We start from the raw sequence: 14,754 nt of genomic DNA on the forward strand, positions 1-14,754 counted from the left end.
AGGGAAAAGGAAACAGTTTTGTCTGTTCTTTAAAGGGCTGAATAGTTTCACAAAAGCTTAAGCACAGATGTAATTTCATTTTGTTCTAATTTCCTTTTTTAAAATTACCTGTAACACTTTGTTTTTAAAGTTTTGATCTGACATCCTAACTGGAATTAAGATCCATGATCAGAGAATCCAATTTGCACTGGAAAAACATGCAAGTTAATATTCAGACACAGCAGTGATCACATTTTTTTTTTTAAACACCAGCTGTGGCATTTAAAACAATATGTGTATGCAGTGTCATTATACAGATATGCAGCAGCCCTGAACAACTGGAATGTGCTCATCACCAGTGACCAAAATAAGGATAAATTATACAGGTATATATATATACTAGTAAAAAAGCCCCGTTTCTGATGCAAATGAAACGGGGGCTAGCAAGGTTTTCTTCTGTGTGCATGTGGGAGTGTGTGTGTCCCTGCCCTCTGCCCTCTCTCCCTTCCCCTGTGCTGTCTGTCCCCTCCCCCCTAGGAGTCGAGTCCTTCAGTGTTAAGTTTCTTGCTGTGCTGTGTTTGTGTTACAGAGATAGTGAGGGCTTCTGCCCTCTCTCCCCTCCCCCCTCTGAGTCCTTCACTGTTACAGAGAGAGTGATTTGATTTCGTGCTTTGCTGTGTTTTCCTTCACTGTTTGTGTTACAGAGAGAGCAAGGGCGGGGCAGACACTCATGGGGAAACCGGATATCTCTCCCCCTTCACACTTCCGGCTGGAGGCTTCATAGAACGTTGGTGGTGCCTTTTATATATAGAGATATGCACATGAAAAAAAAAATTAAGGAACCATTTTACTAAAGGCCTTTAAACCCCAATACATGCTTAGCACGTGGGAAAATCCTTACTGCAAAATGTGTTAAAGCATTTTATGGTAATTTTGCATTTTCTGTGAAATAAACGTTGTGCGTTAATGAATTTTTTTAATTATTTTTTGGAAGGGAGAGTGCTATGCACAGTTTCCTCTTAGCTGAGGGGAAGTCCTCCATTTACAGTTCTGCCAGTGGGGGGTGCTGTTTCATTATCACATTTTCAATAGTGAGGGACAGGCAAGTTTTTTTCTCCGTTTTTGGGAGTTTTTTCGTTGCTCTCATTTTTCTGGAGTTTGATGGTTTATTGAGGCCAATGAAAAGATCTGGAAATTTCTTTGGGAAAACCGAAACAATCAGTCACACTGATGCTCTTTGTTTTCAGGCCTTGCTTATTTAAATTTTGAAATGTTTGTAGCCCTCCATAGTCTGTGTTAGCCATTTTGTTAGTAAACTGCGGGGTCTTTTACTAAAGGTTGGCTCGCGTTATCTGCAGCAGGGCCCATAGGAATAAGATGGGACCTGATGAAGACAGCTCAAGCTATCTTTAGTAAAAGACCCCCTGCATGTTTCATGCTAATTGAGGTGATGTGCAAAATTACCTCACTTATAGATATTTCCTCCAAGAATAAGGATTTATTTTGAAGCCGCATTGAGCCTGCTATGAGTGGGAAAGTGTGGGGTACAAATGTAACAACAACAACAAAAAAGCTGGAGTTGAAGTTGGTACATTTGTACCTACTCCAACTCAAACACTGCTATCTAGTCTGTGAACAGGTGTGAAAGCTGCCTGAGTTTGAAGTAGAGAGTACTGCACAGGAGACCAAGGGCTCGTTTTCGAAAGAGAAAAACATCCAAAAAGTGTCGTAAACTGCCATTTGGACATTTTTCTTCTCAAAACATCCAAATCAGTATTTTCAAAACCTATTTTGCAGACATGCAATTCGTCTGCAGTGAGTACAAATCACAAGGAGGCGTGTTGGGGGGGAGGAGTTTCAAAGGCGGGATTAGGGCATGCCTAACACTTGGACGTTTTACAGCCATAATGGAACAAAAGAAAAACATCCATGACTAAAACTAAGACATTTTGGTCTAGAGATATTTTCAGAACGAATAAGGCACAAAACAGTGCCCTAAATGACAGATGATCACTGGAGGGAATCAGAGGAGAACCCCCCCCCCCCCCACACACACACACACAATAACCCCCAGTGGTCACGGATCCCCTCCCACTTCCCAAAAATGTGAATGAAAATATGACTTAAGATCACAGGAAAAATAGGCACCGACGCCATCGGAGGTCCATTTGGGGGAGCGGCCGCTCCCCTGGTGACCAACATAGTTCCGCCTCTGCCGCAGATGTTAAAGTCAGATCAATTAGAGCTGCATGGAGGACCCCTCCCAAAGTCACCCAAACCCTACTATACCCACATATAGGTGCCCCCTTCACCCATAAGGACTATTGTAGTGATGTACAGTGGGGGACAGTGTGTTTTGGGTGGGTTTTGAAGGACAAGATAAGGGAGCAAAGGAGAGATGTGCACCTGGAAGTATTTTCATGAAGTGCGCAGGTGCTCTCTAGGGTGCCCCACTGCTCTCCTGGGATGTCTGGGGGACCAGTCTACTAAAAATGTTGACTCCTCCTACATCCCAATGGCATGAATCTCTATGTTTTGCACTTATTTCGTTTTATTTTAGGTTTGTTTGTTTTTTTTTTTCAAAAATGGACCAAAAAAACAAAACATCCAAAGCACAAAACCTTGTTTCATTCCGTCCTCAAATTTCCTGAGTAGTTTGCAGCTGTTTCTATATAATCTTCAGTTAATCTACTCCATACAATCACTGATCTTGCCTTCAGCACTCAATATTTTAATCCACTCCTTGGTTATCACACAACTTGATTATTATAATTCTCTATATCAGGGAATCAGAGTTAAAGAACTTTGCCGACTCCAGATTGTTCAAAATCCAGCAATCAGAATAACAGAAAGATTAGGAAATATGATCATATCACATCCTATTTAAAAGATACACACAGGTTACCTTTGACTCATCGCATTTCTTATAAAATCCTACTACGTGTCACTCTTTTCTTCCAATGAGCCACTATACCTTTCTCGCCTTCTTATTCCTTATTGTCCTAATAGAACACTTAGAGGCAGATGCACTAAAGCTTAATGAGCCTTTAATGACCCTCCAACGAGGAAATTTTGATCTGTTGCATGCATCAAAGGGCTTTTACCGAGGAAGCTAGCAGCTAAACGAAACGGAATGCAGATGAGCAATTAGTGTACAACCCCACTGAAACGAGATGCACTAACCTTTTCCGATTGCCTTTCCGCAGGACAAAGGCAGGAAATCTAACAAGAGTCTGTACCTCTCGTTAGGGCTGTTGCTACAAGTTACAAGTGAAATCTATTTTAAAAAATAACTAGGGGGGCGAAAAAGAGTGTCAGGGGCGTCCCTTTTGAGCCACAGGTCGCCGCTGCTCCCTCTCCCTCAGCACCAAAAAAGAAAAAAAAAAACGGGGGGGGGCAAGGGCGCTGCTCCCCGCTTCCCCCACCCCCCCCCCCAGCACGAAAAAAGTTTACCTACATCAGAGGAGGGCGGGTCCAGGAAGAAAGAAGGGACGTCTGAGGAGGCCTGCTGAATCGCCGATCAGCTGTTATTACCCGTGCAGCAGAGGTGAGAGGCACTGCACGGGCCGGTAAGGCAAAGGGGGGGTCGTTGGAGGGGGGGAGCGGCGGCGACGACCTAAGGGGGGCGGCGGGGGCGGGGCACGGGACCGGAGCATGGCAGGAGGCGGAGCTAGTGTGGGAGAATACACAGGAAGGGAGGAGGGCCGGCTCGGGGCTGGGGCTGCTAAAATTGGAGTTTTTTCGTGCCGGGGGGGGGGGGGGGGGAAGCAGAGAGCAGCGGGAAGCAGCGGAGGGGGGGCAAGGCGTACATACAGGACGCTCATGACGAGCGCCTTTGCCCCCTCCCGAAACACACGTGTTTGTGGGGTTTTTTTTTGTTTTGACATCTGTGGCATCTTTGTGGCATGCGCAGAGCACCCAGCATAACGCTCGGCTGCTCTGCGCATGCTTTTGGCGCTGATTAACGATGGGTTTAACGATTCTGTGATAAATCCTACTTTGCAATGCCGATCCGAACATTTCTGGAGCGTTTTTGTACTGCATTCCTCGTTTTTTTTTTTAAAAAATCATTAAGCACTTTTACGTTTTTTATTTTTTAACGTTTGATTGATGCATCTCCCTCTTAGATCTGCTCAACAGAACCAACTCATTGCTCCCAGTTACCGTGTACTAGTCCATGAACGTATCATAGAAGCTATTTTTTTATGTGAAAGGCCCCTGTTTATGGAATGCCCTCCCTAATTCTTTAAGATTACAACCCTCTGTGGTGAATTTCAAAACCAATCTTAGAACTTATCTTTTTGCGGATGCTTACCAATAAAAGTCCTTTCTTAGAAGGCAGTCGCTCGGGACTAGTCGGCAGTACAGAGCTATCTTGTTGTTCTACCCTACCCTCTTTACTATCACAATTGTAGTTCTATCCCTACTACCCTTTTGTGTCCTGTCCATTTTAGTAATGTCATTTTCCATTTTCTAGTGTGACAAAGAGAGGGAACTAAGCACAAGCAAAGCCCAAGCAAAAAAAAAAACAAATTAATTTTTAAACTATTTTTCAAATATTATATTATGAATTATCATTTATAATGTGTAATTAAATTTCATATTTGAATGCATGATTATATACACACGTTTTTATGCATAATATTGCATTATTATCTGATGAGTGCATCTAAATTTTATAGACAGGTATATATACATATTTTTTTTAATTTTCTTTGGTTCCTTTCTAGTTACATTTTTATGCACATGCTTGTATCTATATGTATATACCAAGTTGATTATGTCAGCATTTTTTAAATATTTTGAATGTTTATTATATTGTGTTCTACGTAGACCCCTGACGCAGGTGCGGTAGCACCGAAACACAGCTCGTGTCGGGTCTCCCTTCAATCAAATTTGATCATTAAAAGGTTTTCAATATCATTTTCCATTTTCTATCATATTAGATTGTAAACCACCCTGAAGGTTTCCATAGGGCAGGGTAGCAAATATTGAATAAACTTGGAAACTTGGAGAACCTGGCACCCAAGCTTGTTCTTAACTTCTCAATCAGACGTACTTGACATATTTCCCACTAACTGTATTTTACACTTGCACTCTTGGGAAGAAAGCGATTTCACTAAAAGCATCACCATACTAGGGATACAGTAACTCTTTGTTAGAGGCCTTAAAGGAGACATTTGGTGTTTTAGCATCTGGAACAATATATAACACTGATGGCACTTCATTAAAGCATCAGGGGTTGTACAAAGGGGATCTCCTCTCTTTCCAGGAACCAGGTAGCGCATCAGTAGACGGAGGAGAGAAGAGGAGGGCACTATTGGAAATGGACAGAATAGGCCCTGATCTTAGTCGCCCCCTATCTAGGGTTACCATATGGCTCCATAAAAAGGAGTAACCACAATAGATCAGATTCAACTGTTTCCCTCAGTTGCTCAACCAAAACACACTGAGGCATATTTCAAAGCACTTTGGGAGGCTAAGTTCCATAGGTTTCTATGGAACTTTGGGAGGCTAAGTGCTTTGAAAATGAGCTTGACTGTGAATCAAATAAACACATTGACAACCGCTGCTTGTGTTATTGCTGAAATGAGAAGAAAAACCTCATATTACTGTGGCTCAACTCGGTTACTGAAACCGGACCAGTTAACAAAGACTGTGCCTTTAAATTGACTAAGCGTCATTTTTGCTAGTCTGTTACTGGCTTTGTACGCCATAGGACTGCAGCTCTCGGGGTATAGGAGAATGGAGTCAACTCGCACCTGAACACTGTGGTTTGCTGAAAGATTTTTCCTGGTATTAATGCGAGCATTTGGTTGCTGTGTCAGGGCAGACGGTGAGGACTCTTGAGGAAGCACGAGCGAAACAGGTCCGTCGGGACCTCACTTCACAAGCGAACAGCAATGAGCACCAGAGCGACAGCACAGATAAGTTTTTTTTGGCTTTAAGACATGCCTAAGTCATTTGGGGTTAGAGATTATAGTAAAAAAAAATTTTGAGAGGTTTTTGTGCCTATGATTACTTTTTCACTGTGGGCTCAGAGTGATTTCATTATTAGGCTGTTTTATAGACTTTCACAGTCTTTATTAACTGGTCCGGTTTCAGTAACCAAGTTGAGCCACAGTAGTATGAGGTTTTTCCTCTCATTTCAGCAATAACACAAGCAGTGGTTGTCAATGTGTTTATCTGATCCATAAAACGGAGGACAGATAGAGCCAGTCTGGGTTTTACTTCCATTGCTTTCAATGGGAGCAAAACCCGGACTGGATCAATGTGTCCTCCTTTTTCTGGAGCCATATGGTAACCCTACCTATCTGCTAGGACCCTTAATCCTGTGTTAGGCCCCATTCCATTGCCTTTTCTTTCTCCCTATTTAAAGTGACAAGCATCCAAACATTTCTTTGGTACAGTGCCTCTGGGTCAAATCTCACTCTTCAGTGGGAGGCTGGCTACATCTTATAGCCTTTCCCCCTGACTGTACCTTTCAGTGACTTTATGCCAGATATCTTTCAGCAGCTCCGTGTTCAGCATGTTCTGATAACTCACTTCATACAACAGAAACAGCTCAATTCTTCATCAAAGAGTGTTTGCATGACTAACTGGACATGGGTGAGCTCTGTATTTAACTTTAAGGCAATTTTTTAGAGCTAATTTGCATTTGCTATGACTTTTTGGTTTCTAATTCTTAACTGATTTTTGAATATTTCTAAAATTTTGTTTCAGTTTAGAAGGATAATATGAATTGTGCAAATCAGTGACACAAGCTCCTACCTTAATTCATTCTGAATTGCATATTTTCGACTGCATAATATGAAAAATGTACCAAGGCATGAAGACTTTTGCAAAACTGTAAGGAAATCATTCTCACTTCCCCATCAATATTCATATACATCAGAAGGTAGAGTGGTATAGTACAAGAACTGCTAGCAAAGTAAATTATATATACTAGAAAGATAGGAAAAATTGCATGTGATATTGTCAGGAGTCAGAAGGATATTATAGAACTAGCAACAGAACTGCCACGAACAGGAACCCAACAAGAAGTATCAATAAAACCCTCCCTTCTTCATATCACCATCACCAGGGCCAAATACAGGTATCCCTATTTTCAAGTTTATTTTTAAAAAATTACTATCCTGCCTATCGAATCGATGTCTAGGCGGCATACAATCTAGTATGAGGATAGGATTTCTACAAACAATGATTCTGTCATCACTTGAACTTGAGCTAGCTTTCATACCGCATCAATGTACTAGAGGAGTATTTGACTTTGATGAATACACACTTGTCCACGATTTTGGGATGGTAGATAACAGTTTATTATGTGTGACTATTGAAGGTAACAGTGCTAAATATGTTAACACTCATTGCTATGAACAAATAACATTTTTCTCATGCTAGCTCATTATATATTCATCATGTGTTCATTTACATTTATGATGCCCAGAGTAAGAATTATGTTTCAGGCATAGTCCACAGTGTCACAAGGTTTTGCTATATTAACCTAACCAATTGAAAATTTAATTCATGCCCAAGATTAAAATGCTACATTTATTTTGGGGCCATGTGACTGGATTTTACTAACGTACATACTGCAACAAAATCTTTCTCATTCCAGATTCTGATCGAGTGGCCGATGTAGAAATAATACATTTCTAGTTGCTACCACCAAAACTTTTTCATTTAACCATTAACTTTAAGTAAAGACAAATACTTCAAAGCTAAAAGAATCAAGAGCCTCCGGTGTTTAGACAGAGTACTTAAGACACCAAGAGAATGCTAGTTTCTTCCAATTTAACTGCGTCAGAGCTTTAATACACAGTAGCCAAGATTCTTTACACCATTTGAATTGAATATTCTATGCATTTTTCGCAAGTGATTTAAATTAGGATTTTGGTATACATATGGAAGGTTTTTGCCGATAATGGAGAGGAGATCTTATGGATCAAGATACAGCTCTAAAAACCATCTAGATTTGGAGCTCTTTATCTTTCCATTTAATGTTTAGATTTGTCTTTTCCATAGTGGAATATTAATTTTTTGGTAGCTATAAAATGAAAGTCATGCCTCCTTTCAAAATGGCCTCCTGCTACCGCCAACCCAGCTAATACAAGGTGTACAGGGCTTTCTAGACAGATTTGCCTATGCAAGTGTAACCCTGGTCTCACCACAAAGTTCCAGGCACCAGCTTGCTCTTCGGGTCAGCAACAGAGCCAGGGTCACTACAAAAGTTTTATTTCTTACTGAGCTGGTTTCAGGCCGGGGCCATGCTTGATCCCGGTAGGCCGTAGGGTTTTAAGTCACACTAACTTTATTTCTTTCTTAGTCTGGGAGCAAATTAACTTCACTCTGTTTGCAAAGATACTGTCCACTCCAGGATTTGTATTTTATGCAAAACAAACTTTTACTGGAACACTGCAACAAACAGATATCCAAACTTCATACTTTCTGGTAACAAAACAGTTTCTCTTATATTCAACAGTTCAAATTGCTGAAAGATGTTTTTGTACCACTCCAACACTCTTGATTTAATCTTATCTACTTTATTAATAGTTTCTTTACAGCACCACCACTCCAATACCCATCCTTTCTGGCAGAATAATCCAATGGTATGCTTGCAGCGCTTTTGCAGCAAACTATCCCACTGGGCTTTATCCAGCTGTCGGACCCACTTAGGATCAGATCTCCCCGTCTGTCCTTCATCCAGATGGGCACTTCCATGAGCTCTTTCCTGTTCTGCTCCTGGGTTGGGTTAACCCTTCTATCCATCTGGAGAACTCCTCTCACTCCAGTTAATGCTTTTGTTGGCAAAAGCCTCCTCTTAATTCAGCCTTAGGTTATTGGGTCTATCCAGGACACCCCTCTCCTCAGGGGTCCTGGTGAGGGTGAAGACAACCAAAAACCATGTGCTCACTAAGCCTATCACTTTTATAACTTCTGAACTCCAACCCAACTATTGCACCTACTGTCAGTTACTCCTTGCAAATCCTCCTCCTGGGCTGGACTCTATCCTTCCCATTCACACTGCTCTCCCTTACCCCAGTGTCCAGCAGTCTAGTAATCCCCTGAGGAAATTTCCAAACCCAATTTATTAGGGGATTACACAAGCATCTGGGTTTCTAATAGCACTTCTAGTCACCCCCCCCCCCCAGGCATGTCACACCCCCAAACTCCCTGAGGCACATCACCCCACCACCCTTCCTCCTAGCAAGGGGGGGGGGTGCACGGCGCTGTCGCATGGCTGTTGACTCCGCCAGTCCCCTGTCACAGAACAGGAAGCAACGTCAGAGGAGGCAGGGGACCGGTGCAGCCAACAGCCGTGCTACTGCTCCATGCGCAGCCTTGCTGCCTGCACCCGGGGCAGACCACCCCACCCTATGATTCTATCATTCCTAATAATAGGCATAGAGACATGGCTACGTAATCAGCTACATTTCCACTATTATATTTGCAGCCTATCAGAGCTTCTCAGCTTCTAATTAATTCCTCCACTATTTTTTCACAATTTTGCTTATCCCATGGCCTCTATCAAGCATTTCATATATCCAATACCCTTTGCATAAAAAATATTTCCTGATACTGCTCCAGAGTACCATGCCATGATCCCTTTTTGTAGGACTTTCTTGGCACTGAATAAGGTGTACTTCTTGTGCATTATTAATCCCTTTTAGTCATTTCAATTTCTCTATCATATCCCTCCTGTCAAACCTTTTCTCTAGCAAGTGGTTACCAAACCTATCTGAAGATCCCTCATGCAGTTGGGTTTCCAGGATTTCTACATTGAATATGCAGGAAATAGATTTGTATGCTGTGCCTCCATTCTATGCAAATCTATCTCATGCATATTTATTGTAGATATAGAACAGACTTCCTGGGTTGCTCTGTCATGCTCCCTCTCTTGCCTTGTTCAAATCCAGCCTAAAAGTCCATCTTGTTGATTCTGCTTTTAAATGTTAGTCCAGTGGTTCCCAAACCTGGTCCTGGAGGCACCACAAGCCAGTAAGATTTTCAGGATACCCACAATGAATATTCATGAGAGAGATTTGCATGTAGTGGGTATCCTGAAAACCTGATTGGCTGGGGTGCCAGGTTTGGGAACCACTGTGTTAGTCTCTTGTCCTCCTGTTCATACCTGTATTCAAACACCTTAATTTTCTCATGTGTTCTGTTTGAGAATCCTGTTTGTCTGTCCTGAATAGATTATAAACTCCATAAAGCAGGGTCCCATCTCTTATGTGTATATTGTAATAGCTGCGTGGCTCAGGCTATTCTCTCAGTAAGACAAGACAGAGACCAAAAGACAGGAAAAGAGAGGTTTTATTACCCACTACAAAAGTAGCTGGTATCTGTAGCAAACATTAGTAATCTCACAAAATCTAACATCAGTAACTTTGGTAGTTGTAAAAAGGCAGGCTAATTATATAAAGAACAGACATATCACGGGCTCTGAGCTTTGGCAGTTCTGCAGAGTATTATATGTAGAAACTATTATATGAAGGACACAAAGCTGAGAGAATGGAGAGAGAAACAAACAAAAGAATAAAGGAAAGAATGAAAGATTCTTAGCTGCAAAGACCAAGTCCCTACCCATAGTCATGGGGGTGAAGGGAAAGCGTATACATCCCCCCCCCCCCCCCCCCCCCCCCCCCCCCCCGGGGGAATATGCCCTACCTACCAGAAGAATATATTCCAGCGTTCCCTAGATGTGCAGTCACTTATATACTACACCTTCCATCACAGAGCACCACCTCATATATCACCCAATGAGGAATCCTGCACATACACAGGGCTCTCTGCCCATGTGTCTGTTCATTACCTCGTGTCTTACCAACAGTTGTTCTTATATGTCCAGCTAAACTGGTTTGTACTAGTTTGCAGATAAAACCGTTATCAGGCCTCTGGCTACAGTGAACAGGATGTGCTGAAGTCAGCACAAAGGACAAAGAAGCATAGTTGCATGAGAAATGCCATAACAATATGTACAGCTTTGAATACTTCTATAGAAATGATAAAACAGAAGTAGTAACAGTATCTATTGTTCGGAGGGGTTCTGATGGGTCCACAGAAGACCCTATTCAATAGATTTTTTTTGAAGATGGGAATAGTTCTGTGGGCCTGGAGAAGACAGGATGTTGTCCCTCTTTATAACAATGGTAATAGGTGGACAGAAATTATAGGCTGGTTAATCGACTTCAGTAGTAGAAAAATTAGTGAAGACATTTCTGAAGGAAAGATTGATTAATGAAACATCTTGAATTTGGTGAATGGTAGTATCTGAGGCAACATGGACCTGAGAGAGTGTATGCCAGATGAATCTGATAGATTTTGTCTGTTTGGTTGTGAGATAATTAGATTGGAATGTATGCTGAAGTAGTACAGTTAGATTTCAGCAAAGTTTTTGATAGGAGCATAGGAGGCTCATAAATAGAGAAATCTATGGGCGAGTCTTAGGTGTTAAAACTGAAATCAAAACTGGCTAAATCATATTAAATTCCTTACAATAATAACCTAACTACAATTCCCAGCCATTGTCCAGAAACGGTAGAGGACAAAAACACACATCCCAACCTATTAAATTTCACGTTAGTACTACCAGTCACTCCTGAAGGAGTTCTCAAAGGGGAAACTCACCCAAAAGGGAGGCCCTCTTCTTCACATTAGTCACAGCTCTTTAACTAGTAGTTCCTTGTTTTCTTACTCCTGTTACTCTATCTTATCTATCCATATGTTCCATCTTTGCTTACACCCTATGCTGTCTATTAAAATGTTCTATTATGTATGTGTTGACATTGTAATGTAGCATACTATGCCATACTTTGTATTGTTGTTTGAATATTTTTACAGCTGTAATTGTCTATTGCTTATGTTTGATTTGCTCTTGCTGTACACCGCCTTGAGTGAATTCCTTCAAAAAGGCTGTAAATAATTCCTAATAAATAAAAAAAATTAAAAAAATCTGACATCACAGAAGAGAACTGATTGGTTTATCTGTTCTGCCAAATTCTAGTTTTGGTACAATGCCACAGAGTCCAGCTGATCTCTGGCTTTTCCCTTGCTTCTCTGTCATTAGGGGATCTCTGTACTTATCCAAATCTTTGTTGAATTCTGCAACAGCTTTATTCTACAACAAGAGTTCATTCTATGTATCCAAGACCCTGTCCATGAAGAAATATTTCCTAATGTTGCTCCTGACTATATCCCCTGGGAGCATCGTACTGTCAACAATTGTTGTAAAGCAGTGATTCCCATTGTTCTAGAACATTCTATGCTATGAAAAAAAGCTTTCTTCTGAACTTGGCATATCTTTCAGATATTTAAATGTCTCTCATCTCCACCCCTTCTCCTCTAAGCTGTGCAATCTGACCTCTACTCTTCCTTTCACTGACATACCTAAAAAGAGTCTTGTCACCTTGCTTTACCTCTGTCTTTTCTTACCCTCATGCCTCTGCCATTTTGAGTAGGGATTGCATTTTTTTTTAAATAACACTGGAAATGTCGAAAATGTAAATCACATTCTAACCTTAAACAACAGGAGTACACGCTGAAATGACGGCTTTCTTTCCAGAATTGTTTCAGCATTTTCCCCAGCGTTAGCATCTATCAGTCTTGAAACTGTAACTTTTGAATTGGAAGGTAGTTGCCTTCCAAAAAATATATATATATTCTGCCTCTTGAGAGTCTGGTCTAGCCAGCTCATACCTTATTGTATCTTGTATTTCTGGTAATCTTAATTCAGTGTTGTTCTCCTAAGGCTTGAATACGTGACTAGAACAAGATGAGAACTAGAATACTTCGAGCAATCCTCACTTATATCTTGTTCCAGTCTAGTATTCAAGCCTCAGGAGTCTCTGACAGGGACTCTGTAATAGAATGTACCCGCCAAAATAAAGGTACTGAAAGACTGAATCAGTCAACCAAAATAAAAAAGCTGATAGAAGTACTCAGCTAAATTTAAGCCAAAGAACAGGAATAAAACCTGAAATGGTAGGTTTCTTTCTAGTGTCATCAAAATGTCAGCATTTTCTCTCAGTGTTAATAGATATCATTCATAAGCCAGCACTGAACCTGTGACCTCCAGGTTGAAAGGCAGCCATCTTCCCGGAAAGACTATTCTTCCTCTTAGATCTCTAATAACCAGTCCATTTCTTGCTGTCTTTATTTTTTGGTACTCTAAGGAACCAGCTCAGGGCAGGTTTAAGCATTTCTGCTCTGCCTCTGGGCTTGTTTGCTGTTACTTCAGTATTGTTCTTGTCCAGCTGTGCCTTAACAAAAATATTATAAAAATGAAATGAAACAAAAGGAAACAATATAAAAGCAAAATGATTCAAAATGAAAAAGCCTGCAAATGAGACAAGAAAATAACAAAACAATTTTTTTTTTGTCTGCACATCCCTAATCTTCACTGCATTTCCTGCCTCTTCCAGCTTAACCAGATATTCTTCCCTAGGCTCTTCTTTCTGGGATCCCTTGTAGGCTTTGTTTTTAATCTTCATATAATTAAGCTAGATAGAAGGGGTCTTTGAAATGAAAGATTGTGTCTTCCTGTTTTACAATAATGACATTACTTCTGTTTGCCTGAACTTCTATAACAACTGTCCATTGTTTTCATGAGGCAAGCTGCTGACAGTTTCTCAAACATGCTTTGGATTCCTATCAAAATTGCTTCCAAGCAAGCTGCTTTAAAACAATACTCTATTGTTGCATTAATATAATAAAAACAGCATGCTTGGCTAACCTTTAATCCTAGCATAGTGGTATGAGCTTTATTGCTCTAGCTTCTGAGATGAGAGCATTTTTCAAAAATGAGGCTTGACTTATAGGGTAGTCAAACAAATCTAAGCAATCAATTAAAAAATCTTGAATGACATTTTAGTATACGTCAAACTGATTTTTCTTCTAACTTGCTCTTTTTTTTTTCATTTAGTTACTGAACAGTTCTTTCCGACGCATCACCTGATAAAGATCTAATCAAGCAGGCCACAAAAGCTATTCAACATTTGAATTATAATTGGTACAGGCTGCCATAATAGTTCAGCAGCTGTACATCACCATGCAGGCAATCCAGGTTTCAGAACAACAGGGCAAAGCAGGGAGAAATGGAAGGCCACTGCTCCTCAACCTTCTCCTGGAGGCACAATGTTAAGGAATAGAGTAAATTTCCTATGATTTGACATGAAGGATGCCTATAGCTACACTTGAAAATCTGCAGATGTGCCAGATAGAGTACTTTATGTCATGGTTATATAAAATAGGAAATGTGCCATATGTAAAAATACCTGGCTCAGCATTATAGCCCTATCTTACAGGTAAAAACTGGTTTTCAGCAGAATTTGTTTTCCTCAGAGATGTGCGAGGATATGAGAGGTAAATATTGACCTCTTCTCGTTACCTCTTGACCGACACTTACAAACAACCCATGCCTGAATTACATCATTTCATGTACCCACTGCCAACTTTAGGTGTACTGAGCATCCCTTATTAGTGAGAGAGATAAGCAAGTATTATGTTACTAATCAGCATTATTCCCCAGATTCTATATAGTCGCGACTTAAGTTGCGCACGCAATTCTGGTAATTCTGTATTGCGTATGCAACTTAATTATCTTAACAAGCCAATCAGCACTGATAATTGCCAATTAACAAGCAATTATTGACACTAACTGGATTTAATTAAAATTTACACTTACAACTTGCTAAGCGTATTCTATAAATTGATGCACATAAATTCTAATGTGTGCTGCCAGAAAAGGGCATGGCCATGGGCGTGGAATGGGCA

At 40.7% G+C, this 14,754-nt stretch overlaps 1 protein-coding gene across 1 annotated transcript in view; it reads right to left on the minus strand.

The window, feature by feature from the left end:
- The window catches only part of WWC2 (WW and C2 domain containing 2), a 306,912-nt gene that overhangs the window by 135,459 nt on the left and 156,699 nt on the right, over window positions 1–14,754 (minus strand). The gene's annotated exons all lie outside the window — the stretch shown is intronic.

The sequence above is a fragment of the Microcaecilia unicolor genome, chromosome 2, assembly GCF_901765095.1.
Source record: "Microcaecilia unicolor chromosome 2, aMicUni1.1, whole genome shotgun sequence".
Taxonomy (NCBI): domain Eukaryota; kingdom Metazoa; phylum Chordata; class Amphibia; order Gymnophiona; family Siphonopidae; genus Microcaecilia; species Microcaecilia unicolor.